Here is an 18,082-nt window from a genome sequence, read left to right as displayed (position 1 = left end):
TTATTTTGATTGTAGTTTCCCCACCAAGGTTCGGAAGGGTGGAAGTACTAGAAGCATCGCTCGTAGATGGTATAACGATCGATTGAAAAATATGCATGATGTTCTACTGGTTCTTAATGGATGTTACAAAAGGGTGAGAAATGATGATCTACGTAAACTTGTGAGTAATTACCGTAAGCTTTACAAGGTTTCATTGCAAAATGCAAAAATTGCAACTAATGATGCGTTTATAAAGGCATCTAGTTGTAAATCAAAAGCCATATGGCAAGTAATTAAACAAAACAACAATGATAACCAAATGCACACTCAAAATCTAACACCTAATGAGTTTAACAACTTTTTTGTTAAAATTGCTGATGAGATAAGTGCGTCACTACCTGTGCAGAACAATGACCCAATTACATATTTTAGTAATTTCAAAATCAACAACTCTACGTCGTTTGATTTTCAAGAAATATCCTTTAATGAGATGCGTGATACTGTATCCAGCATTAATAATAGTGATTGTAGAGATCATTTTGGCATCACGGCTGACATTGTGAAGTCCGTGTTAAACGTCATAATTGTTCCATTAACTAAAATTATAAATGCGTGTATACGAAATTCAGTTTACCCCAATGAATTGAAAATATCCAAAGTTATTCCTCTGCATAAAAAGGGTTGTAGGATAATCTTACAAACTATCGACCACTATCAATTACTCCAGTCTTTTCTAAAATTTTTGAAAAAATTTTAAAAAAAACAAATTATGTCCTATTTTGAAGCAAAAAAGTTATTTTGCGACAGTCAATTTGGTTTTCGTAACAATAAATCCACTGCGAGTGCCATCTCGAAGTTAACCAACTTAATTTTAACCTGTTTTGAATCTAATGAAATTTGTGTTGCAACTTTTTAGATTTAACTAAAGCCTTCGACTGTGTGAGTCACTCAATATTACTGAGTAAACTTCCAAAATATAATTTCCAATATAAAAGCATTATGTTGTTAGAATCGTATTTGAACGATCGAATTCAGTATGTATGTTTTAATAACTGTGCATTGGGTTTTAAGCAAATTGAGACAGGCGTGCCTTAAGGTTCAGTACTTGGCCCAGTACTTTTCCTAATATATTATTACATTTATTATTATTATTGTTATAATTAGTAAAGGTGCAGCAAAGAACGTGTAAAGTGAGATTTTTTAAGTTAATGGGAGTGGGGCGTTGGTCATCCTCAGATGGCTCAAGTGGTCCCACTGAACCCCCGAAGACTCACTTACCTTTTCAAAGTACTAGAGGCTCATAACGTTCCACTAAGTCAGTCAGCTTCGAAATAAAACCGATGCTATTTTAAAGACTGCTGTACGATTGATTACCTTGTTTTTAGGAGACAGATCAAATTTAGGAGAATAGCTCTTGCCGGATGGTAATACAGTCCGTGTCGCATCAAAAGTTTACACTTAATAGCAAGTAGGGGCAATTATGAAGTCGTGACTGTACCGTTTTTTGACTTTCGAGGTGGCTTAGACACTTTTCCCTCTGTCAAGAGCCCTACTCCGTAAATTTTATCTGGTCCCATAAACACAACTGCATGACTTGGAGGACTTGCTATGTGTAATCTAGTACAAAATTATCAAGAAAGGATTTTCATTACCGCAACCACTACCCACTACGCGCATTTTAACCGAGGTGGGAACTACAAGTATATTAAATGCGTATAGAGAAAATAAAATCGGTTCTGAATCTTTCAAAGAAAAAGGTTTCAAAATTGGGTTGAGTATTGAATATTTCCAATCTGCTAGCAGATCATTTGAGAAAGAATCTTTATGTTCTACGCGTATAAATACATCGGATATTGCGCATGGGAGCGAAAGTTAATTTTATACATCACCAAGATGATAAGTTAAGGGGATTATTACACCCCACTCAGTTTTATGATACAAATTTCAGTCAAAATCAGTCTTTGACCTCCATTGTACGTTTCCCTACTGGTAAATACACAACAAATGTGGAAAAGAAAATGTAGTCGCATGCAAAAACAAAGATCCTACCTTGATAAGGCTGCCCTTCTGGAATCTGTAACAAGGAATAAGTATAAGTAGGTACATTTGATTAAAATTAATTGTTATATTCCACATAATTCTGATTTACTCCTAAAAGCAAGGGTATGTTAAGTATGCCACGTTAAAAGAATAAGGGACACTTGTAATCACCTTTTAGAATTATTCATTTAATAAACATAGAAATGATACATGGGTTAATAAATAAACAAACGTGTTTGAAAAGGTTTGAAATTTTGATTTACTAAAGTGACGTCATTGTTTTATTTACTACTCACCTTTCTTTATTTCAACAAATTCCGTGTGATCAACAGGATGAGTAGTTGAAAGGATTCAAATCTATCAATCACGCCAGGTCCCCTCACAACAGTAGATATAGTGGTCTGCTACTGACTGCGAAGAGCAAAACATTGGAATTAGTAAGAATTCAAGTAATCTAGTGATTTAATTGGTTACCTACTTTTAAAACCAGAAATACCTATTTTTGTGTAATAATACATGAATTCTAACAGTTCTCGAAGTCATTCAGCTTGGAAACGAAATATTTGTTTTGCAGAGAAAATCAAATTACTCCATTCTAACAGTGTGGCTATGAATTCATAGTCATACCAATTAAAATGGGGAAAGTTGGTTGACGCTGCGAAGCAGACCATTTGGTCCAATCTTACATTACCAAGATGATAGACTTAGAGGACAGTCACAAGACAAATCGTATTATTGCACGAAAGTTCGCGAAATTCGACGCACTATTCACTTCCCCCTACTGCACTGCTAAATACATAAAAAAAAGAAAATGCCCATGCATAGAAAAAAAATCCTACCTTGATAAGGCTGCCCTTCTGGAATCTGGAACAAAGAATACATATACGTTAAAAGAGACCAATTACGTAACTACTTAAAATTAAACAAAATGGTTACAAATAAGCTTGTGAATTCAGAAAATATACCTAAAATGGGCTTTCAAGGGAATTCTTTCCCATTTTTGTTTAGGCAGGCTATGTTTACTATAAATTTCACCAAAAGTGAGAACCTACCCTTAGCCTTATTAAGTCGGTCTCGCCTGGGAAGAACCATAGGCGGCACTGCACAACATCTGGTAGACATCTTTCTCCGTTGTCCATTACTGAAAAGGGAAATATTTTACATTAGAGAGAGTTTGTAATGCAAATGCTTAAAAAATCAAACTATTCTTCAGTTACGGACAAACAACACTTTAGGTAGAGCTTGCAAATTAATTTCTAAGCTTTTGATAAGAAGAAGGAATAGAGTAACGGAAAATTTGCAATAGTTGAGTTTGTTTTTGAGAAGAACTTTTGGACAATTAAAATAGCAATGTTGTACTGACCTCGCTCGTCTAAGCGGCATCCACGGGATTCTGCCACCGAACCGTGGGTTGACCTGGAGCATGACAGTGTTGGATCTTCAACAGATTGCAATGCCATCGATGACGCTGTGAACAACAGAGAAAATGAGTAAGTGGGCCCATTAGGCCAACACTGTTCCAAGTTTTCTGCGCATTCGTTTATTAAAGAATTATAAAAACGCAGTAGTAAACGAAACGCTTATGGTGATTCAAACGCACTTACCTTTTTCTAAAAAGCGCAAAGTTGACCTTCTAGTGTTACTAAGTGAGGTATGGAACTCTTCGAAATCGCTCAACTTCGAAACGGAAGAATGAGCTGCAATACTGAATATTGTGAAGTAAATTGATTGATTCTGCGAGAAGAACTTGCAGCCACGCTTACGTAAATAAGATGGGCGAGAAGACGGACATACCTCACTTAATTTTACGGTACGAAGGTCAGCCAGACTCACTACCTTACCTTTTGGTTATGCACTATTCACTTTTCCCCACTGCTAGATACATAAAATAAAAAGTGCAATAAACCCAACACCAGCATGCAAAAAAAGAAAATCCTACCTTTATAAGGCTGCCCTTCTCGGATCTGAAATGAAGAGTAAATTTGAATTAAAAAAATGAAAATCGAAAATATTTGTGGTACGTGTTGAACAAAGAAGCTAAAGTAAAATCTCTAAATGATTTGAAAATTGTGGCTCGAAATTTTAACACTGAACATGAAAGACAACTTTGCTTTATTAAAAAGAGCTAACTGACAACTTAAGTGCCGATTAAAATAAAGAAACTTACCCTAGCCTTATTAATTTGGGCTCTCCCAATGACCATTATCCATCGCAGGAAAGAAACACAACACAACCGCACTCTTTCACACTTGCACCAATAACTGAAAAGAAAAATAAGTTAACAAATGGTTTCTAATGGTGCTTTTTTTAATTATTAGGGCAAGGTTTTAATCAAGGTAGCTCTACCAACCCAGCCCGCTATGCATTTACAAATATCCATACCCAATCCGGGACTAGAACCAGGGACCCTTAATGCCGCAGTTGAGCTTCCACCCCACTGGGCGACACAGGCGGCCGGCTAATTTTGTAAAATGCCAAAAACTAACAAAAAGCAATGAGAAAGTGTTTAATAAATGACAAAAACACCGGTTTGTAGTATCCTTCCAACTATTGCATTATGTTAGTAGGTAGGAAACAAATCTTAATTTTGTGGAATGTGGTCCATTTGACATGATTAAGGTAGTAAGAATTCAAGATGGCGGTCGCACTCAAAAACTACGTGTCAAAAAAATTTTTGAAATAATTTCAAATGGAAAAGTTCTAATTTTCATGTCTACCTATATCTCAAAATCTCCATCTTTAATAGCGACCCAGCATAAAAATGATCTAATTTTCCTTTCCATAAAGTGCAGTCGATTGGGGTATACTAGATTAGCTTTAACTGGAGAGGACGATTAAAAATTGCCAAGGGTTGAACTTTTATATCTGTATATGAAGTTTGCTATAGTCCTAGTGGAAAAAAAAACAAAAATTCTCCTTCCCTAAGAAAAATGACACACTTGAAATAGAGCAATTTCATGGGAAACTTGATTAAGGTTAAAATTTCACTCCTTCGGGCGTTCATGTTTAGAAAATTGCAAAGGATTTTACTAGAAAGCTGAAAATTTAAAAAATGATGGAGATGAAACTTTTATCTTTGTCTATGAGATCACTAAAGTCCTGTGGGCATAATTAGACGATAACACAAAAAGTGACACCCCCCCCCCCCCCCATAGTAGGAAGTTTTTATCCCATTCATCTTAAATGAGAGGGCCTAATACCAAAAGTTCAGAAAAATTATCTCCAAAATAGAAAGGCTTAAGGGAAAAAATGACAAAAAAAAGATGTTGCTCAAGTCTTCTACTTGCTTAGGCCAAAAAAGGACCGTTTTATAAAAATGAGGAAAATTGTGGCCGAGAATCAGCTACAAGTTTTCTATTTGACCTTTTAAGTTAGAACAGTGGAAATTTGAAGGAAAATTTAAAATATTTGAACAAAATTGACTCGAAAGTAAAAAGTTCCGGTCACGCATGCACACCGCCCTTTTTAGGTGACAATTCAACTCATGTATAAAAAATCGCATAAGCCGCAGTGAAATTGTCACTTTGACAGCGGCAAAAGTTACCTGCAACTTTTCCAGCGACAAATGCACTAGTGGTTTTTTCACTTATTCATTTTCGAACCAATTATCGCATTATCCTTTCCCATATGACTAGTTTGACGTCTGTCAGTAATTGATTAGTTATGTGAATTTCTTGTTCGTTAAATTGTCCTGCCGAATTACACTCGAGGTTTGTATTTAAACCGAGTAAATTTGTGTTGTTGCAATTCAAATCTGTTGCCTTTTAGCAATTGAACTCGAAAAACTGTCAACCTAAAAATGCTCCACCTACGGTGTCGCATTTTGATTAGTTGACAGTTTTTCTCGTCTAATTGCTAGGCAACAGATTTTCATTACCTAAACAACCCAAATTTACTCGGTAAAATACAAACCTCTTGTGCAATTATAAGTGACAAAAGTAAACAGGTTTCTTTTATGCTACAAGCATTGCATATATTTTGACCAATTGGCCTGATAACAAAATCAACAAAATTAACTCACGAATATTAAAGTTGGAGCCGCACATGCTCTACGCTTTTTTTGATTGAATTTTCAAGAAAGAAGGCAGTCAAAATTTAAAGGGAAAAATTACAAAAAGTAAGCAAGTTGCCTTTGTGCATATATAAATGTACGCTTGACCTTTGCGCTAGGTTTCATATCAAATTGTTGCTCTACTACCTTAACCAAATAGGGCGTAAGACAGGAACGGGCCTGTTGTGCCTTTTGTCAGAATTCAAACATCATCCCGAATAAGTTGTAAATGTTGCTTAGTGGTCAGTATAGGGGAACTATCTATTAATGCCCCCCCGGCATCTCGTGTGTTGAGATCTCATCTCTCTCACACGAAGTGGCGGACAAGCAAACAATGAGCTAGTATTTTCACTTAAAAAGACTAAGCTTACTTCAGTTTCAAATGGTTTTATTGGAATAGGAGAACGTAATTGTAATTTTGTACAGCGTAGCGAGGGCGATCAGGGAGTAGTGAGGAAGACGCGCCTAAGTTGCTCGAGTGAAAAAGTTAACCCTAGATCTAGGTTATACAAAATTGGGTGAAATTTGGAAATTGCTTGAATCTAAAATCGATTGCCACAAGAAGCTTTCGATTTTTATATACAACTGCAATAAAAATTAATATTGGCCTCTCTAAATAACTATGAAAGGGGGCTGAGAAATATTTTTGACAATTATCCCCCTATCTACTACAATTGCGAAGGAAATTTTGAGTGATGAGGGTGTTGTTTCAATTTGGATTTTTAAGATGTGTATGCGTACGTTCGACTTTAAATCGTAGAATAAATAAAGCGCTTTGCTCTTCCAGCTTAACCGATAAGGATGCAGGACAGAAAAAGCTCAAGTTCTTACATTTTTTCAAATGGGTGACAAAATATTCTTATTGAAACATTTGAATTTATAACGAAGCTTACAGATGAGATTTTATAGAAAAAATAACAGAAATAAGAAATTTTGTGCATACTTTTGCACTAAAGGGGCTTTACCGAATTTTTTTTCAAAATTGTGCCTTTATAAGCAACCTTAAGAGCTGAAGTTAAAGGGAGAGAATGACAAAGATAGGAACTGTTGCGCAAGCATTCTTTGACTAACACGGCATAATCGCAAAATGATACTAGAATTGACCCGCAAATAAAGAAGTGCGATTCGTTCAAGTACAGGGTGGTTCAAATTCGTGGCTCACCATTGGGATCACCGTAACGGTAAGAGATACAGTGTAGGTTAAATGGGGGCAAAGATTCCTCTCTTTGTGACTAAAAAAACGCATTTGAAATTTTTTTTAAATCATTGAAAACTGAGGTATCACCCAAAATCTCTCACAGTTACGGAGATCCCAATGGTGAGCCACCAATTTGAACCACTCTGTATAAACTGATTTTTATTTGAATTTATAAAGAAATTTACAGTCAACAGTTAAGGGACATAGGTATTGACCAAAATTAGCAAGTAGCTTTTGTGTATGCGAACACTTAACTTTTACCAAAATCATTCAGCTTGTTTTGACGGAAAGGGCCTAATACAAAGACATTTCGGGAAAGTTTCACCAGAAATAAAAAAAGTTTGAGTCGCGCACGTACTTACACCCTCTTCATTTTAATCCATGATAAAGCTTACTGCCGAAATTTTAGGTAAAAAGTGGGACGAAATAATAAAGTTCCTTATGCTTTTGCATTACCAGCTCAAGCTACTCACTTTCAGGTAAAGAAAATGCTTTCAAAGAAATTAAACTTAAAAATGTTCCAAAACCCACTCGTGGGTATTGCCGCGTAACACAAAGTATTGAAACGATGCATCGTCATCGAAAGTACACAAAATGTCGAATCTGTATATTGAAGTACATCCACGTCCAGAGAAAGAGAGGGGTTAAATAAGTAAAATAAAGTTTCAAAGAACTTACCACACATAAGAAAGTTGGCTATGAGCAGTCTGTGCAGTCACTGCGCATGTCCACATAATTTTTACCATGTGCGAAATGATTGCCTTTACTAGAAGCATCTGTGGTTAAAATTTCAAAGAAATATCTCCATAAATATGAAAGTTGGCATTGCGCAATCTGCGCAAAATATGGAGTTAAATGAAACTGATCGAAATGGGCAAATATAGACCATAACAGCTATCAATAAATTAGCGAAAACCCGAAGTCTCTAGGTGGCCCAGGGGCCGAGATCTCGATGGAACGGACGGACGGACGGACGGAAACACGAGCACATAAGCTTTACCTCAACTTCGTTGTGTTACGCTAAAAAATAGCACCGTATTAAACATTTCTATTGGAATATGTAAACGAAATTGTTTTGACAGGGTAGCAAACGCAGTCGCAGGGGCTGGCGACCAAGACGGGCCTAAAAAGTATCTCGAGGAAAGAAAGTTTAACTTTCGAATAGTACCTTACTTCGGAATGGGTTGAAATATTCTTTGACCAGGTCCAAAGCAAACCTATCGGGTCACACCCAATCTTACTAAATTCTCCCCGGTAGGATGGTAAACAGTCAAGTACTTCCTGATTTATTGCCTATACATAGGTATAGAAAATCGAAGGAAGTTGGCCTTTCGAAAGATTCGAAAATCACGGATTTCTTGATTAGTGCTAAAACAACCCCCGGTATTTAAGGGGTAGGTATACGCATAAAATTGACTGTAAAGTTGGAATTAATCAAAAATCAATTGACTCAAAAAGCCTTCGATTTTTATATACACAGGTGAATTAAATGCTAACGTTTGAGGTAGATTCAGACCGCCTCTTTAATTAAAAGGGAAAAAGGGTGAGAAATATTTTTGGAAATTATCCTAGTCTACTACAGTTATGAAAGAAAAAGGTCACTTAAAATACGATCATTTTCTAGAAAGAAATGCAATCATTAGTTACGGCCACAGGTGCGATGACTAACTCCTTATCTCGCAACATGTGGCGGCAGTGCAGTTGAAAATCTAGTTCGAAAACATTAATATACACTGTCAAATGATTCTTTGTAAAATGGTACGATCAATTTTGACTTTTTTAGAATTTTACCCTGCACCGTATGAAGTCAAAATGCTTTACATGAATACCTACTAACGAACCACGTCCTTTAAAGAAGGTTTTGAATGAATTTGAAAGATCATTTTACTGAATAGGGATGAATGTTGTCTAAAATAGATGCGGTTTTTTGTCCAAAGTTACCTACTAACGATTTAGTGTACGAAGTATTACCTAACACCCAAATTACAAATCAAAAACTCACCATTTTCCGTTTTGGTTCGATCCCTGGTCGAAGCACGAAACAAACACTACACACGCTTCCAGGGCGCAACGCGAAATGAAACGTATTAGGTAGGTATTGGAATGCGTGTTACCTGTAATAAGCGATAACACCCAGGCCGTAGCGTCTTATCTTAAAATTGGCATAACTGGCATGTAAAAAGTTTCCAAACACAATCGCGTTAAGTGGCGTGTAGATAAAACAGGATTTAGTTGCAACCCTCCCCGTTTAAAAATTAACGCAATTCCTATTTTTGTTTCTGGGATTGTACGTTAAGGGCGTTTCTATAAATGCTCACTAAAAATCGCAACCATACCCGTTTTCACCGCAGTAAAAGCTGAACGTGTTATTTTCTATTTTTGTGATTGATTATTTCTAAAAAGTCTACTGACTACGCTGCCCCGAAATGTAACGATTTTTACCACCCGCCTTTCGTTAGTAAAGGAGGTAATGCCATGTGGTAAAAAATGCCCCCTCCCCCGCCGGTTTTGACGGACTTACACGTTTTAGAGCACCAGGGATCTAAATCAAACAAAAGCTCAATGATGTAGGTCGGTCTGTCGGTGTGTCTGCATGTATCCTCATTTACGGCCTGAATCGATTGGAACCAAATTTGGTACACATACTTTAAGAGTATGACATAAAAGGAAAATATTTTTGGCAGATTCGCACAGGCACAGGTGTGCGGATGGTCAAATGGGCTCTGTTGGAAACCAATTTTAACCCTTTGGGTCATTGTTATTGTGTGCACTTTTTGAAAAAAATAGATGCAGACGCAGACCCAACTTTCTTGTTTATGAGCATTTTTTTTTTAATTTAAATGAAAGTGCGCTGTTATAACCCAAAATTTCTACAGCAAATTTCCCAACCTGAAATCGATCTTTTAATTACCCTGCGATAAGTCGAATATATTTTACTAGCGAAATCTTCTTTATGAAAGATACAAGTAATTGCGTCTGTTCGGCTGAGGGTTTGAGATCTCAACTATCACAACACCCGCGGTCCTCAACTAGCTTTCGGTTTATACCACGACGATGTAAGCCCAAAACTCGTTTTTTTTTCTATTGAGGGGTAGAGAAGGTCTCAAAACTATTATTAAGAAAAAAAGTTAATGACAAAAATGAAAATTTTAAAGCGGTGATTTTTGATGCGCCACCAGTTACACACTTTTTAATTTCGATCTTTAACATCGCTTATGGTGGAAACAACAGGAAAACAATTAGCAATCGGTATACAACTATCTTGCAAGAAGCATTCCACTTGGTTTGACCAAAGGACTGCCCAATTTTCAGTGCACTTTTCCTGTAAATAAGGGAGGTGATGCCTTCCATGCACTACACACTTTTTAATTGAATTTTTAAGCGCAGTTACCACTCAAGAATTCTACAGCAAATTTGAAAACCCATGACCGAAGTTGATTCTTTAATAATTGCACACAACATTTCGACGATAAATCGAATATATTGTGCTACCAACATCTTCATCGAAAACACGGTTACCTATTCGTCTGTTTTAGATCTCAACCATCACCGAACTGCGGTCTTCACAAAGTTTTGCGATAAAAATTTCTTTGCGTACTCATTTCATTTGCTTTGGATTGGCCATTAGAGCATTATCATCAAATTACATAAAAATTGAACCACAAATAAAAATGTGCACATATACATTATACACATACACCCTTTTCATGTGAAATTATAAGTAAACATACAGCAGCAATGTAAAATAAGAAAGTTTCTTTTGTGCATCGCTACACTCAACACTTGTACAAGCTCTGTTTAACAAAAAAAAAATTATCAAAGTCCTCGTTTGAGATCGAAGGGACTTCAGCGCATTTTTGTGTGGCAGATCAGTATTCTATTAGCCACTTTCGACTCAACCATCAATAACAGATCTTGTCGAAGGCTACTTACTTTCCGCGTGCACCCGCAATTCGCTTTTAAAGTTTTGACTCCACCATCAGTAAGATCGTGTCGNATGTAAAATTATGGAACATGTTAAAAAACGGTTTTTTGTTTTTTTTTACAATAACTTTTTGTAAGCGGTACAGAAAAAAATCCTTCCTTGGTACAAGACTCGACACCATAACGAACCAAATAGCGAAAAAAGTAGAACAATAGCTCTTAAGATAAAAAAACTAGTAGCGTCGCAAAGTTAGCGGACGGACGGACGGACGGACGGACGGACAAAGTGGCCACAATAGCGCATTTTTTTTTATTTTTGTGGAAATGCGCTAAAAAGGTACAATGGCAAAACTTTGTCAAAATTCCGCCGCAAATAAAAACGTTTGGATCATGCCTGCACTTACGCCCTTTTCATTCTAATCAATGATAAAGCTTACTGCCGAAATTTTAGGTAAAAAATGGCAGGAAATAATAGTTCCTTGTGCTTTTGCATCACCAGCTCAACCAATGACGGCACTTTCAGATTAAAAAAATGCTTTAAAAATAATTGAACTTAAAAAATAGCATCACGTATTGGAATCTGTAAACGAAATTGTAGTTTGTACGGGGTAGCAAACGCAGTCGCAAAAGTTTGTAAACAGGATGGGTCTGCAAAGTATCTCCAGGAAAAAAAGTTTAACTTTCGAATAGTACGTTACTTCAGAATGGATTGAAATATTCTTTGACCAGGACTAAAGCAAAGATTATGCACGAACCTATCGGGTCACACCCAATCTTACTAAATTTTCCCCGGCAGGATGGTAAACGGTCAAGTACTTCCTGATTTATTGCCTATACATATAGAAAATCAAAGGAAGTTGGCCTTTCGAAAGAAATTACAATCACGAATTTCTTGATTAGTGCTAAAACAACCCCCGGTATTTAAGGGGTAGGTATACGCATAAAATTGACTGTAAAGTTGGAATTAATCAATTGACTCAAAAAGACTTCGATTTTTATATACAGGTGAATTAAATGCTAACGTTTGAGGTAGATTCACACCGCCTCTTTAATTAAAAGGGAAAACGGGTGAGAAATATTTTTGGAAATTATCCCCCTGTCTAGTACAGTTATGAAAGAAAAAGGTCACTTAAAATACGACCATTTTCTAGAAAGAAATGCAATCATTAGTTACGGCCACAGGTGCGATGACTAACTCCTTATCTCGCAACATGTGGCGGCAGTGCAGTTGAAAATCTACTTCCAAAACATTAATATTGCACTTTCAAATTATTCTTTGTAAAATGGTACGATCAATTTTGACTTTTTTGGAGTTTTACGTCACACCGTACGAATTCAAAATTCTTTACATGAAATCTACAATACCTACTAACGAACCACGTTTTATTTGGATCCCTGGTGCGATAAAACGTGTAATTCCATCAAAACCGTGGAGGGAGGGGGTATTTTTTACCCCAATGCATTACTTTCCTTACTAACCTTTCGTTAGTAAGGGTAGTAATGCATTGGGGTAAAAAATAAAACAAAACCTCTAAAGAAGGTTTTGAATGAATTTGAAAGATCGTTTTGCAATGAATGTGGCCTAAAACAGATGCGGTTTTTTGGTCCAAATTTACCTACTAACGACTTAGTCTACGAAGTATTACCTAACACGTAAATTACTAATCAAAAACTCACCATTTTCCGTTTTGGTTCGATCCCTGGTCGAAGCACGAAACAAACACTTCACACGCTTCCAGAGCGCAACTCAAAATGAAAAGTAATAATTAGGTATTGGAATGCGTGTTACCTGTAATAGGCGATAACACCCAGCCCGTAGCGTCTTATCTTAAAATTGGCATAACTGGCATCCAAGCACAATCGCCTTAAATACAGTCGACTCAGTGGCGTGTAGTTTAACAGGATCTACTTGCAACCCTCCCCGTTTAAAAATTACGCAATTCCTAACAATATCCCCTTTTGTCCTTTATGCTATTTACGCGGTGCGCTAACTATTTTTGTTTCTGGGACTGTACGTTAAGGGCGATTCTATAAATGCTCACTAAAACGCAACCATCTCCGTTTTCACCGCAGTAAAAGCTGGACGTGTGAGTTTCCATTTTTCTGATTGATTATTTCTAAAAAGTCTACAGACTACGCTGCCCCGAAATGTAACGATTTTTGACCACCCACGTGGGCATTTTTTACCCCAATGCATTACTACCCTTACTAACGAAAGGTTAGTAAGGAAAGTAATGCATTGGGGTAAAAAATACCCCCCTCCCTCCACGGTTTTGATGGAATTACACGTTTTAACGCACCAGGGATCCAAATAAAACAAAAGCTCAATGATGTCTATCGGTCTGTCGGTGTGTCTGTCTGAACTCTCATTTACGGTTAAACCGCTGAACCGATTGAAACCAATTTTGGTACACATATTTTTGACATAAAAGGAAAAAAGCTGAACATATTTTTGCAGATTCGCACAGGCGGAGGTGTGCGGGTGGTATCTATGCTAGCCACAGCAAATTTTTTTATTTTAAAATCTCGTTCTTTTAGCGCATAACCACAGAAGCTAAAAAATGCGTTATTGTGACCACTCTGTCCGTCTGTCTGACATCCGTCCGCTTGTTCGTTTGTACGGCTGAATCGCTAATAAATCTTGATCTTAAGAGTTATTGCCCTACTTTTTTTCGCTATTTGGTGCGTTATGGTCGAGACTCGCACCAACGAGAAAATGTTTTCTGAGTTTTATCACATTCGTCGAAATTTTAAAATAGGATTCCTCTGAGAAACCTAAATTGAAATTTCATTTTTAGCGCTATTCCATAAAAATAAAAGAAAATGCGCTATTGTGGCCACTGTCCGTCCGTCCGTCCGTCCGGCTGTCCGTCCGTCCGTCCGCTCGTTTTGCGACGCTACTAGTTCTTTATCTTAAGAGATATTGTTCTACTTTTTTCGCTATTTGGTTCGTTATGGTGTCGAGGCTTGCACCAAGGAAGGATTTTTTTCTGCGTTTATTGCTAAAAAAGTTATTGTAAAAAAACCAACAAACCGTTTTTTACATGTTCCATAATTTTACACTTTTGCTGTTTATTAACCATCCTAGAGATCATTTATAATTTTGTATTGTTGTCTGTCGTCTGTCTGTTGGTCTGTCCGTCTGTTCCTTTGCCTGTCTGTCCCTCTATCTGTCCGTGTGAACGATAATTTTGTTTAGAAATGGCCGATCGCTTTTACATCTCCGTTAGTTATGAACTGAATTGCATGAAATTCAATATGGGCATAGCCTTAGCCATATAATACGCAATGCCAAAAGTTGAGTCGAATCGATTCAAAATTCACAGTGCCCTTTTCGCATCTCGACCATATAAACCGAATTGCAAACTTTTTTCTTTTAAAAGTATTTGAATGAAATTTGATACATAGGCACTTGGAATAAAGGAAAATCAAACGCCAGTTTCAACATTTGGTTTTGCGCATGCGCAGTGTCAACTTTTTTATTTATGGAAGCATTTAAATGAAATTTGATACATAGGTGCCTGGAATAAAGGAAAATCTAGCGCCAGTTTAAAAATTTTATTTTGCCCATGCGCAGTGCCAACTTTTTTTATCTATGGAAGCATTTAAGTGAAATTTGACACTTTGGCGCTTGGAACAAAGGAAAATCTAACATTAGTTTTAAAATTTAGGTTTGCGCATGCGCAGTTCCAACTTTCTTATTTAGAAAAGCATTGAAATGAAATTCTTCTTATAAACTGAAATTGAAATAGCATGTCAAAAATGGATTGCTCATGTGCAACGCTATCTTTCATATTTGTGGCCGGATCTTTACGATTTTAACAGAAGTTGCATCTTACAAATGGGAAATGAATGCAAGTGGAAATGCGCTTTATGTAAATCGTTTACGATTACTTTTTAACTTGTTTAATGTACATGTCCAAAAGTGGATTACTTCTGCGCAGATCTAATTTTCGTACTTGTTTACCACTTTTTTCTGAAATTTTAACTGATTGCCCTTCTTACAAACCAAACACACGTCTAGGAATGAATCGAGGTTGTGCAGCCAAATATAAAAAATAGATTACACATGTGCAAATTCAACTTTTTTATTTGTGGACCACTTTTTCTGAAATTTCAACAGATTTGCAAAATGAAATTGAAAAGTATGTCAGAAATTGGATTACGAGTACGTAGAGCTAAGATTTTAACGCATTTCAGAAACAAAAATTGTGCTATTGTGGCCTCTTTTTGCATCGGTTCGTGGGCCCGTCCGTCCGTCTGTCCCTTCCTTCGGGTGTGTCGCTTTTTTGATATGTGGTGCCAATGAATGCACAGAGGCAGGGATTTTTTCTGTGTCTCATACAAATAGGGTTAAACCAATAGATCTATTTTTTGAAATGTCCGAGAGCGAATTATTCGGGTGCCAATTGTCCTACAACCACACTACCGCAAGGGTAGCAAAATATAGCCGAAAGCACAAGCATAAGCACAAGAAACGATTAAATGGGGGGTACAAAATTACCACTACCACCCAATTTTTTTACGGAAATACACGGTTTTGAAGCACCAATGATCCGAATCTGTCTGTTGGTTTGTCGGTCTTTCTGTCTGTATTCTTAATTCCGGCTAAACGGCTGAACCGATTGGAACCAAATTTGGTACACATACTGTTACACATAAAAAGAACAGTGCGTCATTGTTGTTGTTCCCGGTATATTTACTTCTTGAATGATCCTCGTAACACTGGTAACCTTCGAATTTTAAACACGCAAATTCTAGTGCGAAATTTTACGGCGCGGCGACTATGGATAACATTCCTCTTTCGTTCGTCGGCTGTAACAGAGTGCACTTGATTTTTAATCAAATAGCAAAACGCATGGGATTTTAATTGCCCCCACCTATACGTATTAACATTTGGTGATTAAATTCGGTTAATTGGGGATCTCCGGATCTCGTATCACTTTTTGAATGTAATTTCGCCTCTTCACTTCAGCAGGAGGATATAGTTGCGTGTCACGTTTAAGGGTATTTTAATTTATGGCCAGTTCCATTTCCATCTTAAGTATAATTCCGGATACGATTTTCATACGCAGGTGGGTAATCTTGACGTAAAGTCGCCACCTGTGCACGAGAACAAACACACCGTTTGGTAGCCTTTCCATTTACTAATAAGAGAGCCGCCATTTGCTGAAACTGGGTCATACACCTGATTTGATAACAAGATTCGATCCACAACCAAGAAAAAACTCCCTTAACTTTCTAGCGATTAATCAGTAACTATTTTTGCCCCTTCAGGGTTTATATGCTCTCACTTTTAATTAACTTGCTACCTTCAGTATTTTAATTTATTATCTTGCGACCTCTGTAAAGTTATGATCGAGTTTTCTCACGTATGTTATTGTAGACGGCCACTTCCGAATCGTTTGCTAAGTAACCGTATCTTATAGAAGCATACTACGAGTAGATGTTATGGAAATCCGGAAACTGAGCTCACTCCTCTGGATGACATCTCTTTTTAAATGAAGGTAAGCGTTACCTTTCTTATTTTTTACTTGTATTTGGCCATATATGTACCCATTTGTGTCCGGAACATCTATTTATTTGTGGAGACTTGTGTGTTAAAATTCTGTAATCAATTCAATCGATCATTCTTGATTGGGGGTTAATCAAACTGGGAGATTTCAATTGTAAAGTGGCGCTCAACCTATGTAAGTGTAACAAAGATTCTGAATATCATTTTACCCATTGCGATTCTTCATATCTTGTTTTAAATCGCTGCCACATTGCAGTTTTTTAAAATATTTTTTAACAGGTCCGGTATTTTAAATTTTCTAAACAGAATTTTAGTTAGCTCACAAAACTGTAAGACTTGAATAACAAAGTTATCCATGCAATTCCACTGCACCTGGAACACCCTGTATAGCTGTGCCGGCATTTATATTAAATTGGTCAATCCATTGGAAAGGCTTTACATGTTATTCAGCAAAAAGAAGTGTAATATTTTGCAGTTTACTCAACAGTGAAACAAAATACCACGAAAAAGCTACTTGACCGCAACAATATGTGCACGAGCTGGTCAATCAACAAATATGGCTTTAAAAAAGAACCAAATTTCCGCCAACGACGATAAGTCTTCGTAAAAAGTGTCCCCATTCTTACCTGCACTATTTGCGCTAAATTAATATCTCCAGCCGGCGACCCCCCTCATTCAATCAAAATCCCTCTACCACAAACTGTATAAAGCAGTATGTATGGTGGACACGATCAGTTACGCGAAATGTACAGGGCTTACATAATAGCCTTTTTCTGCGCTTTTGTGGAATGTGGTATAATGGTCGCGTTCGACCAAGCCGAACCCAATATTTTCACATTACGCACGAATTCATTGTCAAAAGTGCAGCGTAAGCGAGAAGATGCGCATGTGGAAGTGGCCAATAAGGGACAGTCCACAAAGGACCATCGGAAAGTGCAAAGTGCAGAACATGGTGGCAACGCCTCGGATTTTCAAAATAGTGGTGCACGCAGTTCCCAACATAAATCACAGGGTAAAAGTAACAAAGCGAGCAAATTTTTGGAGAAAATTGGGCATAAGCGAGGCCACAAGACTAAGGGGTACCACAATACCTTTATGCGCGATGAGATCGTAAGGGAGCATAAATTCTATGACGATGCTGACCACAGCGGATACTACAAACGGTATGGTGGACATAACCAAAAGTACAGCAACAAGAGTGGTTGGAAGAATGATCGCGCGAAAAATAACCGTAATGTAAATACAAGCCATAGGTAACGGAAGTGAATTCGATTTTAATAGCTCACTGGTGCATGAACGATTAAGCGAAAGTTGTGGTTTTCTGCGTCTTTTTTGTACAATTTTATAATTTTGATAAAAATAAAGTTATGCAACA

At 37.0% G+C, this 18,082-nt stretch overlaps 1 long non-coding RNA gene across 1 annotated transcript; it reads right to left on the bottom strand.

Annotated features, from left to right (window-relative positions):
• Positions 1–2,003: 2,003 nt before the first annotated feature.
• LOC116167289 lies at positions 2,004–9,317 on the bottom strand. The gene is made up of 6 exons (XR_004144495.1): positions 9,271–9,317; positions 4,187–4,280; positions 3,383–3,983; positions 3,072–3,160; positions 2,316–2,883; positions 2,004–2,053 (listed from the first exon to the last, which is right to left on the bottom strand). It is a non-coding gene; the product is annotated as an uncharacterized LOC116167289 (long non-coding RNA).
• Positions 9,318–18,082: the final 8,765 nt, after the last annotated feature.

The sequence above is a fragment of the Photinus pyralis genome, unplaced genomic scaffold, assembly GCF_008802855.1.
Source record: "Photinus pyralis isolate 1611_PpyrPB1 unplaced genomic scaffold, Ppyr1.3 Ppyr1.4_LG3b, whole genome shotgun sequence".
Taxonomy (NCBI): Eukaryota; Metazoa; Arthropoda; class Insecta; order Coleoptera; family Lampyridae; genus Photinus; species Photinus pyralis.
This window is presented reverse-complemented; position numbering and strand designations above follow the sequence as displayed.